Here is a 20,389-nt window from a genome sequence, read left to right as displayed (position 1 = left end):
GATCATCAATAAAACTTTACTGATTTAAAAAACATTATTCTTTATTCATGGGGGATTGGGGATTGTCGGCAGGGGAACAGTGGTGCTAAGGTGAGGGATGGGAAGGCACTAACAGAGATGTACATTACTGCAATTCACTGTAAAAATGGGTTTTCAATGCTTCCTTGAGGTGCAGTTCTCCACGGTTGGCTCTCAGTGATGCACTGGTATCTGGCTGCTCAAAATTTGCGGCCAGCCTATCAGCCTCCATGACCCAACTCCGTGGGAACTTTTCCCTCTTTGTTTCACACACATTATGGAGCACACAGCAGGCAGAGAGAACAGTTGGGATGTTGCGTTCACTGAGGTCTAACCTAGTGAGCAAATTGTGACATCGTGCCCTTAAGCGGCCAAATGCACATTCCATCACCATTCTGCACTTGCTGAGCCTATTATTGAAATGCTCCTTCTCGCTGTCCAGGTGCCTGGCATAGGGCTTCATTAGCCAGGGGAGCAAGGGGTAGGCAGGATCCCCCAGGATCACTATTGGCATTTCAACATCGCCAGTAATTACTTTTTGGTCAGGGAAGAAAGTGCCCACCTGCATCTTTTTGAACAGACCTCTGTTCTTAAAGATATGCATATCATGCACCTTTCCAGACCACCCCACACTGATGTGGGTGAAGTGTCCCCTCTGATCCACAAGGGCCTGCAACACCATTGAGAAATACCCCTTTCCCTTTATTTACTCTGTGGGAAGGTGGTCCGGTGCTAAGACAGGGATATGTGTGCCATCTATTGCCGCCCCCACCCCAATTTGGGAACCCTATTGTGGCAAACCTGTCCACTATGTCCTGCACGTTTCCAAAAGTCACTACCCTTCTTAGCAGAAGTCTGTTAATGGTCCTGCACACTTGCATCCCAGCACTCCCATGGTGGATTTACTGACTCTGAATTGATTCCCAACTGGCCAGTAGCAGTTCAAGGAAAGTGGCCTTTCACATAGAAAAGTTCTGTAGCCACTGATCATCATCCCATACCTTCATAACGATGCAATTCCACCAGTAAGTGCTTGTTTGCCAGGATCAGAAGCGGCTCTCCACTGACTGAAGATGCTGCGTAACAGCATGCAGCAAATGGGAATTGTTTCGTTCTGTGGCTTGCAGCAGGGTGGCTTCAGTATATCACAATTTTCCATGCTGCGGTTCGTGTCTCGGCCTTGAAAATACTGCAGGATAAGTCGTGAGATGTGTGTGATGCTCACAATAATAATGCACAGCTGCGCGGGTTCCATGCCTCTCTGACAATGGTGTGTGCGCAGCAGTGATGGGTTTGGAAAAATGGTGCAAAAAAAATGTTCGTCTGTTTGTTTTGGACAAGAGGGGAGGGGGAAGGAAGCACATTGCAGCATGGGAGGATGACAACCTTCCCAAAAGGTACTGCGGGTAGTTGCACTGTGGAATAGTTACCCACAGTGCACTGCTTTGATTATCGATGCAAGCATGGCTAGTGGGGACACACACCCCCAGCACAATGCATATGGTATGATCATGCTTCTCTGACTTCGTAAGTTCGGCAGGTGAAAATCAACTGAAATTAAATCGACTTTGCTCTGCAGTGTGGACATATCCCTAGAGTCCTGCCTCTTGAGATAATGGGGATTTACAAGAGCAACAGAAAAACCCTTTCTGTCACTGCAGTGTCTACACTACAGCAACGAAGCTGCAGCTGTGCTGCTGTAACACTTGTAGACATACACTGAGAGAGAGAGTGAGACTGAATGGGCAGCTGAAAACACAGTGGCTCAGGAAGAAACCTGGGAAGAGGTTTTTGGGCTGCGGGTTGACGACAATGCTCTTGGTGCTGTGAGCAAAAGAAGCTGCATCCCGCTATTTGATCCCTTCTGCATTCAGAGACACGAGACTTTGTATACTCTTCGTGTGATGGGGTACACAAACTCCACATTTGCCTCGAAGTGGTTAAGAGCAGCAATACTGGGCTCAGGTAGCCCCACTTCTCCAGGCTTCCTGTGCATGCACTGATTGAGGAGTGGATTAAAGGGAGCTCAGAAGGCCACAGAAAAGTGGGTGGAGAGGCTGTAGGAGAGAAGAATTCTCCTTAAGGAACTCAAACAGACACAATCTCCAATCTTGACAATCAGCAGGTCCTGCAGGACCTTGCTCATTTGGACTTTTTTTTTTAAGTGATTGACTGGTTGAACTATAGAGGCCATGCCCCGAATGGAAGGGACATATAAGTAGGAAGTAGCAGTGGGCCATGACCTTAGACTCTGCAGGGAGAAACCTGCTGGATTTGCTTCCCACAGAGCCCTGGGCTGGAACTCAGTTAAGAGGAAGGGCCTGGGTCTTCCTACCACCTTCCTTTAAGGACTCTTGTCCAAATATGGGTGGAGGCCAGATGATTCCCAGCTTAGGGTCAGAAACCAGGCAGAGAGGCACTAACTGCTAGGTTGCCTGCCCTTCTGAGCCCCTTAACACATTTGTAAATAAACAAAACTGCATCAAAGAAAATACCAGAGCCCATCAGTTTTTACTTCCAACCAGAATACCACGAGGGCTCTGAAATTTGATTAGTCATGCGAATTGAAAAAGGTGACCACAATAATAAACAACTGATCATCCAAAGGTGTTCAGAGTCAAGAAGATATCTCTCCGTATCTGCTACGGTTTCTTTTTCTTTCTAATTCTTGAATCAGCCTGTGGCACAGTATTTCAACTGCATGCTTCACTAGAGAGGAAGATGCTTTGGCTGATATGAGTGTCTATCACTTTCATTGCTTGCAGTAATTAACAAAATGCTGAGAGCTGTAAGCAACCCGGGAAGCCTCATTGCACAATGTTATCAAGGGATGAACAGCTCAAGCAACTGTAAGTTTTATTTAAAAAACAACTTTCTGATTCAGACACCTCAAAAGATTTCAATTTAACATTCTGTGCTCTGAAGACTGACCAAGGAAACAGTCTATAGCAAAAGCCTATATGCTAGCTGATCATGCAGTAAAGGGCAGAGAAAAGTCAAGAATTGCTATCTTGGCATAAAGGTTATAAAAAATGAAAATGGATCCCTGAACAAATCAATTTACACTTACAGAAGCCAGAATTTCTCAATCCTACATGGTGTTTCTGGCTCATTAGGATCACAAGGCCTGATTCACCTCTGTTTTACTCTTGATTTACGTGAGAATAACTCCCTAGGCGTCAGTCCTTCTGTTTCTAACTTAATCATGAATTCATTCAAAATTATAGATTCGATCACATTCTTTAAGAATGAAAATTAAGAACCAATAAACTTCTGTTCCCCAAAAGTAAGCAATTGTATGAAAGAGGCTGACTGGTTGGCTGAGTCTTTAACAGAAGCTGTTTCTTATGTTGGGGTATAATACTTTACACTGGTGCCCTGACTCCCCCCCTTTTTTTTAATTTGTGACTGTTTGCCAGAGATTATTATCATGCTATTTCTCATCAGAGCTGGAGTTCTAGTTTATCAAAGTGTCAGCATAAGCCCTAACACTAGGGCAAACTTGCTGCAATACGGCTAGACTGTAAATTCCTGTTATGTCAGGAAATTCACAAGAATTAAACTTGTCTATGTAGCTAAAAGCATTTCTTTGGGAACAAAGGGCCAGCTTTTAAAAGAATTAAGGCCCCTGAAGATGTAGATAGGGGCCTATTGGGATTTTCAAAAGCATCCAGATGCATAGCTCTAATTGATTTCAATAGGAGTTAGGCACCTAGAGGTCTGCTAGGATTTTCAAAACCCCTATCTGCATATTTAAGGGCCTTAATCCTACAGGCCTTGTAATAGAAGGTATTTTGCACCCTTCACACCTGTTGACTTCATTGGGACTAGGGCTTTCAACACCTCACAGGATCTAGCCCTAGCAGGTGCAGCGAGAACTCCATTTGGATACCTTGTGAAGCTTGGTGTTTTTCTGTTCTAATTATCAAGAATCTTATTTACAAATATTATAGATTATAATGCACACAGTAAAAGTGAACATGAGTGCTAGTTCATTTTGCTAATTTAGCTTATTTAAATATAACTGAAAGAAATGCAAAAAAATTCTTTGCTAATCACTCAGCCTTCCCCCTTTGCACATTTTGAATGTTAATGATGATGCATCTATAAATAAATGCATTCCATCCCCAAACCCTCATTGTATCTGAGTTTAAAAAATAAACTCTTCTATATACTTGGTATAGACATGAACAGAGAAATGCTAAGTTTCATGACTCAAACTGAGTGGAGAACAAAAGGGAGGCAGCAAGAGGAGGGGCTGAAAATACCACTGAACTGACATTTGTCATTATATCAATGGCACCTGCAGCGAATTACTTGGCAGCCTTACACCAAAGGAGCACAGGCTAGGGTCATCACAGGAAGAGTTTTTATACTGCTGTTTTACAAACCTTGTATCTATGGGACTTCTTGCTTAAGTAAAGTGAGCAGTATTTGGACTCTAATTTCCAGAGGGATTACTCATGCAAATAATCTCATGGACTACTCATGTGAGTAAATTCCACACCTGGACCCAATGTTTACATATATTTGCACCTCTGTCAATTAATCGTTCACTGTATACACTTCATTTCTTATCATTCTGTTTGGTCAGTGAAATTAAACGGTAAGTTTCATGGGATGACAAATGCAAAACTATAGCAAACATACCTCTTTATTAGTCTTGTATTTGGTGCCTAGATATGGTGAAAGTATACTACAAATCTGCAGATAGAGTAGATTAAATATTGCTATCTGAAAAGTTGTGTATCGTTACTAATAGCCCCATTTGTCACGTTGTTTATGGAGATAAAACTCAATCTCTTTTGAAGTCAATGGGATTTTTGTCTGAATCAAAACCATAGGATTGGATCCAAAATGACACATCTACAGTACAATGTGTTCGTTGAATGGAGTTAGGCTCATTGTTGGGTTTTTTTGTGTGAGAATGGGAACCAGGAATTTTTTTTGTCAGTTCTTACCAACATTTAGTGACTCAAACAATGTACACTCTGGGGTTGCTTATGATCAATGTGTGCAGTTGTAGTGATGGAAAAAGTTCAAGCACACCTTGGAAATGGTGTCATTATTGTCCAGGCAGTGATCTTAAAATTTTTATTTAGATTTGAAAAGCAAACTCTATAGGTTTAAAAGAGATTTTTTTCCAGACAACTGGAGAGATGTAAACATAAACTTAAGTATTTTTTTTTTCAGTTTCTCCCTCATGGCTTTAGAGTCTGTTAAATCTCTACTGTTACTTTCAGAGCTAGAGAAAAATAATTATCAATAAAACTTTGTGTTTAATAAATACCTGTCTCCAGAACTGGAGCTGTTCTATAGGATATCAGATGTTAAAATATTGTTTAAGCTGTGTGTCTCTAAAATCTTTTCATTTTAAAAGAAAAGCATTTTCATCCTTTTGAATAGTTCCTGAAATATTACAAACTTTCAAAAATCACCCTACAGAAAGACTTTCTAAAACATGCCTTATTTTAAGTGTTGTGGTATTTTTTTCTCCGGTCATACGGGTTCTTTCAAATGTTAATGTTAATATTCTGTATTTCCCTTTCAGAAGCAAATGGAAGACTGTAGGGAGTTGGGTATTGCCCAAACTCAGTGAGTCTATATATATTCCTCTCCATACTAACTCTTGGTATAATACGCTTTGCTACTACAAAAACTGTTTTCAAGAACTTAAAAAAAAAAAAAAAAAAAAAAAAAAAAAGGGGGGGGGGGGGGGAGTAGAAAAACTAGTTACAGAATGAACCTCCTTACAAATGGGATAATACAAAGCCATCTCCGTACCAGTTTATTAAAATAGGGATTTACCTACCTGATCTAGAGCTGTATCAAGATGGTTATTGCCAAAGTGATATGTTTTATCTAAGATCTGTTCAATATAGCAGTTCACTTGATTCCTAGATCATACTGTATCAAAAATGTATATTAAGGATCAAAGTCACATGTACATGCACCAGGCCTGAAGAGCTCAGACAACTTTGCTGGTAGGGGCTATGTTAAGGGGAAGCCACACAGAGGCTGATTATGATATGTTACCAATAGCTGCTTTGGTGGAGCTGCCTCAGCAAGAGGGCCATGGAGTGTGTTAATGGAGGAGGGAGAAGAGAGTAAGGAATACCATCACTGGATCTATGACTATGCAGATTCATTGGTCAGACTCATCCATGTAGGGATGGTTTATGACAACAGTTGTACAGGTGCTTTGCTGGTGCTCCTCATCTTCGGAGGAAAACTGCATTTATCTGGCTTATGCAGAGTTTACCTAGGCTTTGCACAAGGGACCAGGATTCAGTCTTCAATGTATTTTTATATTCTTAAAAGAAGCATACAGTAAATATTTTTGTGCCAGGATCAAAATCTCAGCATGCTGGAAGAGTCTTCATGTTTTCTGTATTGAGATTGGTTTTAGGGCTATGTGAAATGGTTAAAAAAATCTGCAGAATGTTTTACTAAAATTCTACAATTTTATTTCAGATGATTGCAAACATGTGGAATTTTGCTGCTTGGGGGAGAAATTTTGCAACACATGGGGGTGTGGGGTTTTTTTGTTTTGTTTTTTTTTGCACTGAAAGATGGTCCTGCTCCTGTAAACTCTTACTCATCCTGCAGTAACTTTACTCATGGGAGTTGTCCCATTGAACTCAATGACACTACTCATCTGTGTCAAACTACTCATGTTTGTTTGGAGGATCAAACCCTACATTTGCAGCTTCACACTATAAAGATCTGGTCCAACAAACATTACAACCATAATTCCAATGGGACTAATCACAGCGGCAAGGTAGTAAGTGTTTGTGGGATTGGGTTTGACATTTGTTATAGTTCTAGTGGAATGATAAAGAAAAACAAACAAACAAAAGTATTAGACGACATAGCTAAAATTTGTCCTGGTGCAGTAGATGGCAATTTGGAGTTTAAATGGTGTGGACAATCTTGCATGAATCCTCTGCACTGGGATGAATTTAATCCTACATTGATATTATTTCATTCAAATGAGGTATTAATGAAAATATTTATTTGTTTAATTAGGAGATAACTATACACCTTGAAGATCTTTTAATGAGTTTAATTACATTTTTTTTCTTAAGATGAAGATTCCATTTGAAATATTTGCAATCACTAGCCCTACAAAGGATAACTCTCTTTTCTTTTTTAAGAAGGCAGATAGAAAGTTGTTGCTCTGATTAGTGCCAGAGTTGGTGTTTCTAGTAAAGAGCAGATAGTGAGGAATGTATACGGAATTATGTAACTGCAAATACAATGTTATCTTTTCAACTACTGGAAAAGATCTTTGAAATTATGAATATGATTATTGTATTATGATTGTTAGTTAGTGGTATAATTTGTCTAATTATTACCAAAAAAAAAAAAAAAAAAGGAAAGTTATCTAGAAATCAAATTGCAGCAAATGTTTGTGTGAAAAGAACAAGAAACAGTATATGTGTTTCTTTATCATTCATAACATGGGAATGCGCATTAGTCATAAACACTGCGCTGGAGGAGTAGATGCTCTGAAAAGCTTTCTTCCTTTTCTAGAAATAACCTGAACAAGGATAGAAGGAAACCCACAGAGAAAAATAAAGTATCATCTTTATAAGAACATCATACTGACTGACTAATTGGAAGGATACTGAAGTATTCCCAGAGGAAATGATCTAGAGCTTTGGCTTCCTCAGTCAATACTCTTTTTAGCCAGAGCAAATATTTCTTTTAATGGCATATAAATCCATTTAAATTGAAAGTACCATCTGTCAAACTTCCTAATCTGGCCATAGGTTCAAAAACAACCAGTCACAGAGAAGCAAATGATGAATTTGTTCTCTACTGCGTGATCCATTTTATGTACAGACAGATGAGACCATGAGCTAAATCCCGTTTCCACTTAAGCTTGTAGGAATTTTGCCATTTATTTCAATGGGAGAAAGATGAAACAATATCTATAAATAAAACTATAGCTTTTGGAGAGGGAAAACTGTCATCTTTTAAGAAGACTGTTAGAGTCTCTCTTCTGCATTTTCTCACACCATTTCTCACACTGATTACTACTATATTAGTGTATTCTGCAGTTGCAAATCCAACAGGATTGTGACATCACTGAATACGTCAGGTCATAAGAAGAGATTGATTGTACATGAGGGCTTCTGTTTTCATAGTAATTAGTAATGTTTGGGAAGGAAACATAGAAAAAAGCAGGAGCCATACTGCCAAGAAAGGTAGGAGGCAGGCAGAGAAACAGTGCAGCTGGTCCAGCACTTCTATATAGGGGGGGATTTGCCTTCTGCACCAATCCCTGGATTCTGCAGGATTGGGTGGCCACACTCTCTACCTTCTTTCCGGCCCCCCACTCCTCCAAATTCTTCCCTCCCGTGAGAAGAACTTGAAGGAAGCTTCAAGGTCAGTTTCTGGAGTTCGCAGTTGCCAACCTCTTTGTGCTATTTCTAGAAAGGTACAATTTGGCCCTGGATTTTTAAAGATTCCCTAAGTATAGCAGTAGCTGTATAAACAAAATCCAGTTGCTACTAATTGAAAGTTGATACCACTTCTATTTGAACAACTGATAAATGCATTTGATTGGAATGTATTAAAATATTAATGAAAATTGAGGATTAATTTTTTAACAGTTTGCTTTTAAAAAATAAGAAAAATTTAAAATCTTTTGATGGCAAATTTGTAATGCAAGTGAATGTAGGAACATTAAACTTCTTTAGTGTAGAAAAAATATATCTCAGACAAATACTGTGAACTCATAAACTAGGAAAAGGAAATTCAGTTTATGAATTCATTAATATATACCTAAAGAAATTGCTAGAAAACAAATATGAAAAGAACATTCAATCCTGTAATATGATATACATACCACATCATCTTTGTGCTCTTCTTGGGTAGCCTCCACTTGCTGTAGAAAATTCATAATGAATTGGTTTCACATAACATCATGCTTACCGGAGTTTGTATTTGATAGGCTTGATGCATCTAACATCAGCATGCCTTAGAACTTTGTTTTTGTTTAAGAGCTCTGCTAAGGTTCTGCCCACTATGCAAAACATGAAATTAACATGTACATCTTAATTTAAACCATAACTGAATATGCATTATGCCATAATTTCCTGATATTTCACTTCATCCTGACATTTTCCTCTCCTTTTCATTGTCACCTCTTGCTGGCAAGCACTAACAAAAAGCCTATCAGTTTGCAGGAGTGGGTGGGCAAGAGAATGGAGCCTCCATGGGAATTGGTGCTAATTGCAGGGTATGGCTCAACGAGGAGGGAATAGTGCAAGAGAAGTGCAGCATATGCTGTCTTTCTTGGGGACTCAGCCTGTCAGCTTCACAACTGCAGGACAACTCCTGCTTGCCTGACTTAACCCCCTAGTTGTAACAAAGTCAGTAGAACTACAGACAGGAATCAGACAAGCAAATTTGGCCCAAAGTTTGTGGCCAAACCTAGTTCTTTCAGATGATACTGCAGTGTGTGTGTAACAAGTTGCAGCACTGGTCTTCACAATGGAATCAATCTAAATTAAATGCTTTGCATCCATAGTTATTGTCTGATTTTATAGGATATTACACTTTCAATATATTATCACAGGAATGTATGCTGTTTTCTGTCTCCATTATAGCTAGGGTTCAAAAGTATACATTACACAGCCACAGTAATAGAAAGAACTACAAGCATGTATATGTCTGCAATAAAAAATTCTGAAGTCATGTGGTAGGGTAATAATATTTTTTGAATGAATAAATGAAAGTATAGGGTGAAATATTTACTATATCTGTAAGATATAGCAATATCCCCATCATACATGGAACATCCACTGGCATCTGTGCATGAGACTGCTGGGAAAATAAGGGAATTATCCAGATGAGTTCACCAGCAGGGAGATAGGGTTTCTTTACTTTTACTTAACTTGCAGGTATTCTACAATGAAAAACCTACAATGGGAGGAAATGGTGTGTTATCAACATCACTGCTAGCTTTTCTTATGTCTGTGTCTGTGGGCCCCACTGCTAGATAGGCATCCTGAACCTGGAGCCTTCTACCTAGGCCCGAGTCTTGACTTGCTTGAAATGTGACCTGCATGTCCCCGCTGACACAATCCAGGCAGCGGGAGCCACCTGGTGTGAGAGGTGTCTGTTGGTGGAGTCCCTCAAGAAGCAGGTAAGACAGCTGCAGGTGGAGGTGGCTCATCTGTGTAGTATCTGGGAGCGCAAGGGCTTCATTGACAGAATGCACACGAAAACATTGGGGACATGGGATGCTACCTGACTACAGATGATTACAGCAGCAGTAGAGGAGAAAGTGTTCCTCTTCCCATGAGGTCCCCTGTGTACCGAAGTGAAGAACTGGTATGATATACTGGTAGGAAGAGGTGAAGAGCAGACCCAATGGCTAAGGAGGAGGAGCCACTTGCCACCCAGGATGGGAGGCGCTTGGCTACCACAACCAAGAGGTAGGGTGATGGCAGTCAGGACTCCCTTCTGAGGAGGATGGAGATATCCCTCTGCCAACCTGACACGATGGCTTTTGAGGTGTGCTGCCTGCCTGGAGCCTTCATCTAATACACGATGGAAAGATTGCCAAGGCTCATCTGTCCACAACCCCATGCTGCTCATGCACATGGGCACTAATCATATGGCTAAGTCTGACCCTGAGCAGATCAGCAGTGACTACAAGGCTTTGGAAGTCAGAGGGAAGGAGTCAGGGATGCAGGTTAGGTTCTAGTACTGCCTTCCAGTTGAGCGTAAGACCCAGTCAGGGACATGCACATTCTGGAGATTAATGTATGACTGTGCAGAGGGACGCAGTTCCAGGAAGAAGGTGTGCTGGGAAGAGATGGGGTCTACCTGACCAAGGAAGGGAAGAGCATCTTCATACACCAATTTCACAATCTAGTGAGGAGGTTCACAGGGGGCAGGAGACAATAACCTGCAGGTAAGCATAAAAAGGTGACTTTATCAGATGGCTGGGGCGAGTGGGGGGAGAAGAGAAGAGAACACCTGGAAAATGACCATTGTCAGAGAAGCAACAAGACAAATCAGTGAGGAAATCTGCTCAACATTTTAGATGTCTATACACAAAAGCAAGGAGTAGGGGAATAAACAGGAAGAATTGGAAGTATTGATACACAAACTAAATTATGACTTAATTGGCATCACGGATGACTTGGTTAGATAACTCATGACTGGAATATTGATATAGAAGGATATAACCAGTTCAGGAAGGACAGGTAGGATAAAAAGGGAGGTGTTGCACTATAAATCAAGAATATATACACCTGTTCTGAGGTCCAAAAGAAGGTCAGAGGCAGACCAGTTGAGAGTCTCTGGGTAAAGATAAAAGGGGTAAAAATAGGGGTGACATCACGGTATGGGTCTACTGTATTCCACCAAATCAGGAAGCGGAGATGGATGAGGCCTGTCTAGAACAAATAACAGATGTATACAAAACACAATACCTGATAGTAAGAGGGGACTTTAACTACCCAGATATCTCTTGGAAAAGTAATAGGCAAAACACAAAACGTCCAATAAGTTCTTGAAATGTATTGGGGAAACCATTTTGTTCCAGAAAGTGGAGGAAGTAACCAGAAGGGCAGCCATTTTAGACTTGATTCTGACCAACAGGAAGGAATTGGTAGTGAATTTGAAGGTGGAAGGCAATTTGGGGTGAAAGTGATCATGAAATGATAGATTTCATGATTCTAAGGAAAGGAAGGAGTGCAAGCAGTAGACTCATAGGCTATAAGGTCAGAAGGGACCATTATGATCATCTAGTCTGACCTCCTCTATAACACAGGCCACAAAACTTCACCCACCACTCTTGTAATAGACCCTTAACCTAGAACTGAGTTATTGAAGTCTCAAATAATGCTTTAAAGACTTCAAGGTACAGAGAATCCACCACCAAGTGACCCCATGCTACAGAGCAAGTTGAAAACGCCCCAGGGCCTATGCCAATCTACCCTGGGGGAAAATTCCTTCCAACTCCAAATATGGCGATCAGTTAAATCCTGAGCACGTGGGCCAGACTCACCAGCCAGACACCCAAAAAGAATTCTCTGTAGTAACTCAGAACCCACCCCATCTAACATCCCATCATGGGACGGTGGAATAAGGATGATGGACTTCAAAAAAGCTGGTTTTAACAAACTTAGATCTGATAGGTAAGGTCCCATGGGAAGAAAATCTAAGGGAAAAAAGGAGTTCAGGAGAGCTGGCACTTCCTCCAGGAAATCATTTTAAAGGCACAACTGCAAACTATCTTGATGCAAAGGAAAGACAGGAAGAATAGTAAGCAGCCAATATGGTTCCATCAGGAGCTCTTTAATGACCTGGAAGTCAAAAAGGAATCCTACAGAAAGTGGAAACATGGGCAAATTGCCAAGAAGTACCAAAGGATAGCATAAGCATGTAGGGATAAAATCAGAAAGGCTAAGGCACAGAATGAGTTACACCTAGCAAGTGACAATAAGAAGATAAGCAATAAGAAGAGGTGCTTTAAATACATTGGGAACCTGAGAAAGATGGACATTGTAGATCCTCTACTTAGCAGAGAAGGAGAGGTAATAACTAATGACATCATGAAGACTGAGGTGTGTGGTGTTTTGCTTCAGTCTTCACTAAAAAGGTTAATGGTGGCCAGATACTCCACACAACTAATATTAACAATAAGGGGGAAGGAATGCAAGCCAAAGTAGGGAAAGAACAGGTCAAAGAATATTTAGATAGATTAGATGTATTCAAGTTAGCAGGGCCTGATTGAAATTCATCCTAGGGTACTTAAGGAAATAGCTGACACAATCCTGAAACTTCTAGCAATTATTTTCAAGAACTCATGCAGGACAGGTGTGGTTCCAGCAGACTGGAAAAGGGTAAACCTAGTACAGTAGAACCTCAGAGTTACGAACAGACCAGTCAACCACAAATCCCTTTGGAACTGAAAGTATGCAATCAGGCAGCACAGACAGCAAAAAAGAAAATACTGTACAGTACAGAATTATGTTAAATGTAAACTAGTTAAAACACAAGGGAAAGTTTAAAAAAATTGACAAGGTAAGGAAACTGTTTCTGTGCTTGTTTCACGTGAATTAAGATGGTTAAAAGCAGCATTTTCCTTCTGCACAATGAAGTTTCAAAGCTGTATTAAATCAGTTGCCAGTTGTAAACTTTTGAAAGAACAACCTCCATTCCCGAGGTGTTCGTAACGTTGGGGTTCTACTGTACCTATATTTTAAAAGGGGAACAAAGAGGACCGTGGGAATTAAGACCAATCAGCCTAACTTCAATATGTGGCAGAAGACTGCAACAAGCTGTCAATTTGTAAGCACCTAGAGGATAATAGTGTTATAAGGAATATTCTATGATCAAGGGCTTGTAGGATTGGGCCTATAGCTAGTAAATGACAACAATATGTGGTAAGCAGTTGAATGCTGACATGCAAAGTAAATTCTATCAACAACTTCACTTCCATGATCCCAAAAAGTCTTCTATCTCTCTTTTATTCTATGTTCATTTGTCAGTAGCTGTTACAGCAGGGAGGCTACAGTGGGGTTCAGACTGGGCTCTGAAAATGGAAAAGAGTAGGCCTCACTCTAATCTTTTCCAGAGTGTTTTTCATAACCTAGGGCCAAGCACTGGGAGTTATGTAAGTTTCACTCTCCAACACAAAAAGTTATTGGTCAGATTCATTGTCGTCTTGGTTTTTTGTTTTAAGGCCAGAGGAGACAATTGCGATCATTTAGCCTGAGCTCCTGCATACCATATGCCAGAGAATCTCACCCTATAACTTCTGTATCCATCCCTTACCCTCTCAGCCACAGCATATCTTTTAGAAAGCATCCAGCTTAGACTGGAGAATTCACCACATCTTTTGGTACTGTTTAAAAAAAATTTTTTTGCATCTTATTTCTTTTCTGAATTTGTCTTGCTTGAGCTTCCAGCTGTTGGATCTCATTACCCCCTTGACTGCTAGATTAAAGAGCCCTCCACTATCAAATCTTCTCCCTATTGAGGTACTTATAGAGTGTAATCAAGTCATCTCTTAACTTTCTCTTGGATAAACTAAACAAACTGAGCCTCTTAAGTTTTTCAGTGTAAGCAGGTTTTCTAGACTTCCAGCCATTCTTGTAGTTGTTGTTTGAAACCTTCAGCATTCTTTTTAAAGTATGGACACAGTATTCCACTAACGGTCTCACTGATGCTGTATTACACCTCTCTAGTCCTGCTTGATATTCCTCTGCCTAGATATGCAAAGATTACATTACCAATTTAGCCACAGCATTGCACTGGGAGCTTATGTTCAGATGTTTATCACTGTAACCCCTAAATCCTTTTCACAGTCACTGCTTGCTAGGAAAGAGGAGGCAACTAAGAATGGATGGTTTCAGACCACTGGAGTCTGGGTTATGGGCCCAGAATGCTCTTACTGTGCCACTCTGCTGACAGAACCTTTGCCCTTGCTAAGGTAACACAAAGGACCCTTAAATCATCCCAAAAAGTGCTATGTGGGTTCTTCATTATGAAGGAATCTTAGGCTGACATAAAGACAACTTCAAGACAAAGCCTGCTTCTCCTTGTCATCCCTGGCGCAGGGACTTGTCAGGATTGGCTTAGGGAAGTAAGGGTTAAGCCAGGGTGTGTTTCATTTTACCAATCCTTGGCAGGAGCAATGGTCGCTAGGAGATGTGAGATGAGTTCCAACTTGTGTCAGGGCCCAGTTTCGCTGCTGACTGTTTTTGGAATTAGGGGAGGCATAAGGTTGCTTAGCACCACCTTTGCAACACCAAGCATAATCACAGCTCAGTTTGAGGATTGCATCCTTGTAGCTGTATCCTGCACCATACAGCTCTAAGGGCAGAGAATTTCTTTACAGAGGAGAAATTCTCCATTGGTCATCTGCATCTGCTTAAAGTCCACTTTGCCCCATATAAGTGGAGTTAGCAGACTGCAGAATTCTGTGTAATATTTATACAATAAGTGCAGTTGTCTTGGTGAGACACAGGTGGGAAGGTTACTTCCTTCCATTGGGAGCCTTGAGGCAGAACTTTAAGTTGGACCTGGAAGTGAAGAGGGAATTAATGGACGGTGCAGACCTCTGGCGTGACATGCTCTCAAAGGCTACCTCTGCTCCAGAGATTGCTGTCTGTTGTATGAGCCTGAGTTTTTACTTCTCCTTGACCAAAATCCCTAGGTATAGGAAGATATAGTATTCAAGTGCTGAGGTTATGAATTTGTGAATCACCATTGAAAAGACCTCATCTGAGAAGAATAAAAACAACCTTCTAACAATTTAAAAAGAATCGAAAATGTGTCTTGCTATTGTCACTAAATGATTATCAAGGAGCAGAGATGAATCCAGTAAACCCCCAAGGCTAAGTACTATTTTGATAATCAAAAGGAAATTGTCCTACTTAAAGCTCAGTTTTTAGCTCTTCTTGCTTACATCACTTCTATCTTCTGTGTGTTATGCTTGAGCCAGTTTCTTTCTCTTTCAGATGCTTATGATTCCTATTCTAGAAAAGGTGATGAAAACTATCAGTGTCACAATATGATGTTTAAAAACAGATAAAGGTGACAGTTTTGGAATGCACTTTTGTAGGTATGTATGATTTGAAAGTTGATTAAAATTAATATAGAATAGAAATTCCTTTCCAGAATTCTCTGGTAAAATGGGTTTTCTCTGTTCTTTTTACAGTCTTGAAGCTTCAAGATGGGTAATGCCGGAACTCTGTTTCTTAAGTTCCTTGCAGATTCCCATAAATGGCTCTTTAATAAAAAGTTCTGAGGGGAACTCTGTGATCTAACTTCACTGTGCTAATCCACAACATTATCTGATCTCTTGGAAATGAGAAGACAGTTTTGCCAAAAGTGGCTGACTATTTATGATAGCAATGATCTAATATGGGCTGTTGCAAGCTGAAGACTTGATAGTAATTTTAAAACGCTTTAAATATAATGTTTAATCATTACAAACTAATCGACCATTCCATTATTTGTAATGGATTTATTAGAAGTGGGTCTAAACAAACTCTGGATTTGAGTAACAAAAAAGGTTTGGAGACATTTAGATCTGTCTTCAAAGGGAATATAGGATTCATTCTCAGGGAAATGTTTGAGTTAGGCTAAGAGCAAGTCCCTTCACACGGTATTACTTTGTGCTGGTTTCCCCTTGGTTTGAGAAGAATTCAAATGTCCCATATCATTTTGCTACTCTCTCTGACACCATGTAGCAGGAATTCCATGGATCTCCCATGAAAGAATTTACAGGGGGAGGGAGTATGCCAGAGAGGCAAAATTTCCTCCTTCCATAGTCACATAGCCACATGTGGGGGAGGGAGGATGAGAGAAGCTTTGGGCCCTTAGTGATGTTTTGGTATTGTACTTTTATTGCCTTATCTACCGCTTTACTTCCAAAATGTAACATTTCCCAAAATAGTTACAGAGGAAACCTTCTCACTCCAGTCCATGCAACACTCCCCCCTCCCACCTCACCTCTGTCTTCAGCTCACTCTAAAAATCTTCAGTGTGGGGAGAAGCAGGGTGTAAACAATGGAAATACTCTACTATATTGAGTGAAGCATGTTCAGTATGAAATCACTAAGTGTTTCAGCTTAGTTTAGGGACAAAACTCTGGTAAAAGCAAATAATCATTATCATCATAGCACTCTTCTCCTTCTTAGGCACATTCTTCAATGATACTTGTGTCTTTGCTGCTTGCCCTTGTAAATGTCCTTGTAAATCCTGGAATGATGTTAATAAACTTACTGCCAGTCTCATAAGAATCTCCCAGGTATTCTCCAGTCTGATCTGACTTTAGTTATCTGATGCTACAGTTCTGTCTTGGATCCAGTCCTCCATCCTTAGTAAATGTGTATTTCAGGATTTAAACTATAAAACAGGGATGAGAAATCAACAGATTATTAATGATTAGGGAGTTCATGCAAGAAAATAAGGACAATATTTCAAACTAAGTGAAAAATTGCATATCCATGCCAATGCAGCACACTGTTTTAACTGCGGGCTCCTTAGAGTAAGAGTCAAATAGCTTGACTGCCTAGGAGTGAAAACACTAGGATTAGATTACAGTAAAGAAATAATTAAATTGAGAGGTAGAAGTTAAAACTAAAATGTAAAGGGATGTGGCTATGAAAACAGTTATCTTATTGAAATGCTGCAGGAATTTTAATGATTCACATACATTTGAAAGATTTTACAAAAACATATTTATAGAAAGAATGTGGATTAATTAAAAAATACTTAAAATTATAGTGTAGAAAAAACTTGGATGCACTGGACTATATTACAGTCATTTAACAAATTACTGTAAAGTAATATAAGATTGAACATTATTGATTTAACATTCACCAGTAATTAGAAAAGCAGTAATTTTGGGCAAGAAAATAAACTGCAGTGAATAATTAGCTCAAGAGTGCAAGCATTACATTGAGCAGATTTTTTTTCCTTAGATTCATGAAGCCTGAGTATTTTCACTCAGGAACAAATTAACAGGAATAATATTACTATTCAATGAGAGAGAGCATACTATGGTGTACCTAGATGCAAAGGAACTCAAAGTTTCCCATAGAGTCATAGTTAATCTGAGATGTATTTAGAGTACTAAATTGCAAATACTTTTGATAAAGTACGACCTGTGAAAGGAACTCATTACTGGCTTTGTCTCTTGTATTTTCTTATCATTCCTATGAGCAAAGTTAATTCAACAGTCTATAACCTACAGATAGTAAATCAAAGTGAACTCAGGCATAATAGGACATTAGTTTAAAAAAAAACTGAGCATAGGAAATGTGATTTTTCTGATACATTTTATCAGGACATGTGCTGTGAATTCTGTACACTTGATACACAAATACAAGTTAGAGTATTATTCTACCATTAAACAACACATGTTAGTGTGGCCAATCTATCTAACTGGATCAAGTTCATCACTGTGGTATTTGAGGGCTAGATGCACAAGGGGGGATATAGATGCAGCATTTTAACACCTAACTTCTAGGTGCTCTCCTGCCTCATGGAATCCCCAGCCTTGAGTTCTGCACCTAGGTCCCTATATAATGCACAGGGAGAGAGAGGTATCTATGAATGGGAGTAACAGAAGCCAGCATTCTGAGCGGGGAGCCACATAAGCGAGCCTATAAGAAATGCTGAGGAGAGGGATGGGGGGGCCTAAGCCCTTGCCCCTCAAATGGAGCTAGGCATCTAATAGGAGATTTGGGATACACAGCCATGAACCTTCTTTCTGCACTTCTAAGCCTGGTGAGTCAGTCCTTTTTCACAAAAAGCAGGTGCAGGAGGAGCCACTGCCTCCCTTACACCCACATGCCAGGATGCATGGGAGTTACAGGTTCAAATCCCCACAGTTCTTAATAGGGATCAGGGATTTGAAGCCAGTTCTCCTATCTTCTAGCAGAGTACCCAAACAACTGGGCTACAGGTAGATTTGGAACCAAAAGATCTTATGGGTAAATGTTGGTAAACATCATTTCACTGTACACATGCATATCAGCAAAGATATTTCTGTTGATGAGGATAGAAATTTATAGAGTAAAGTAAGAAAAATTCTTCTTGAGACCTTTTTAGAGGTTGATTTAAGGATATTTACTTTGTATATTTTGACATTTGACGTTGGGAGCTTGTGTTTTAATGATTATAAAGCTTTAACTCTTTCAGTCTCAACAGCTACTGTCATTAAATAATCGTCTGACCCTCCCATAATTTCCCACAACTGTGAAAATTTAAATCTATAAAAATTTATAAAGTTTAAAACCCAACATTTTTGCATAGCTGTGAAAATTTAAATGTTCAAATAGAGAAAAAATTATTACAAATAAATATTGAAATCTGTCAAAATTATAAAAATACAGTTCTGCCAAGCATAACTGTTGTATGCAGTGTTGCTGTAGCTGTGTCGGTCCCAGGATATTAGAGACACAAGGTGGGTAAGGTGATATCTTTTACTGGACCAACTTCTTTTGGTGAGAGAAACAGGGTATTCTGGGGTTGGGCTCCCTCAGCATCTACACGCTGCGCAGCAGCCCACAGCAGCAAGTCTCAGAGCCTGAGTCAACAGAGGTGGAATCACCAGGTTTGCATTATGGCACTAAAAATAGTCGTGTAGATCCTCAGGCTCTGAAGCATAGGGCGGTGAGTGGGCGTTAGACCCCATGCTCCAGCCACAAACTGCAATGTGTATACAGCTGTTTTTATTGCCATAGCACGAGCCACATGAGCCCAAGTCCGTCAATCTGGGCTCTGAGACTGACAGCTGCAAGCTGTGTAGACATACCTCAGTCTCTCTGGCTGAAGCTGTTTCTCTTTGTATAAAATACTGAAATAGTTACTGGGCCACTGTGAGTGTCAGAATGATTCCAGAGCCCTATGGTTAGAGCACAGATAAAGGCAGGGATGACCTGGCTTCAAGGTTCTGCTTCACAGAGAGGATGTGAACCTGGGTTTCCAACATCTTGAGAGAATGCTATAACCACTGAACTTTTGCAGAAGTGGGATTGGGGCACCACAACTTCCTGCTGTGTTTTGGGGAAGGGCCTGATCTGTGCCCTGCAGCTGAATGAAATAGGTGGGGAAATGCGTAGTTTGAGGTTTTTGGCAGAGCTTAAGTGTTAGCGAGGGCTTAGGTGTCAGGGCTTAGGCAGTTTTGCACAAATTTAGGTGTGTAGGGGACTTTACCAGTGGAAATTTAGGTACCTGCAAGGTTAGGCAGCAGGTAAGTGGAGGTTTTGAGGATGTAAATTTTGGATTTAGGTGCCTTAAAGTGGCAGTAGGATGCCTAAATGCCCCTGTGGATCTAGCCCTGAGTCCTTAGGCAGAGTTTAGGCACCGCCAAGAAAAAAAATTAGATTTAGGACAAGGAAAACACAAATAAATGAAGAAATGTTCATGACCTATATTTCTTTTAGTATTCTATCTACTTATTTATTTTATAGGTAGAAGCTGCCTTAGAGTGTGATCCCATACCCATTTCACTTTACATTTGGGGTGTCAAATAATTACAGTTAATGCATGCGATTAGCGCAAAACAAATGAACGACATAAAAAAAAGTCATGATTAATCACAGTGTTCATTGCACTGTTAAACAGTAATAAAATACCCACTTAAATTTATTATAAATAGTATTTTTCAATTCTTCTCATACAAGTCCACTTTGTTATACTTCTTGTTCAGCCAATTGCTAAGACAAACAAATTTGTTTACATTTACAGGAGATAATACTGCCCACTTCTTATTTACAATGTCACCTGAAATTGAGAACAGGCATTCGCATGGCACTGTTGAAGCCAGCATTGCAGGGTGTTCACGTCCCGGGTATGCTAAACATTAGTATGCTGCTTCATG

General features: G+C 40.0%; 1 long non-coding RNA gene across 1 annotated transcript; it reads left to right on the top strand.

The window, feature by feature from the left end:
• The first annotated feature begins 4,369 nt into the window (after positions 1 to 4,369).
• Positions 4,370 to 16,007, top strand: LOC137142687 (uncharacterized). The gene is made up of 3 exons (XR_010916995.1): positions 4,370 to 4,508; positions 15,513 to 15,616; positions 15,713 to 16,007. It is a non-coding gene; the product is annotated as an uncharacterized lncRNA (long non-coding RNA).
• The last annotated feature ends 4,382 nt before the right edge of the window (positions 16,008 to 20,389 follow it).

The sequence above is a fragment of the Emydura macquarii genome, unplaced genomic scaffold, assembly GCF_026122565.2.
Source record: "Emydura macquarii macquarii isolate MOO-44397 ecotype Brisbane River unplaced genomic scaffold, CSIRO-AGI_Emac_v2 contig_374, whole genome shotgun sequence".
NCBI lineage: Eukaryota > Metazoa > Chordata > Testudines > Chelidae > Emydura > Emydura macquarii.
This window is presented reverse-complemented; position numbering and strand designations above follow the sequence as displayed.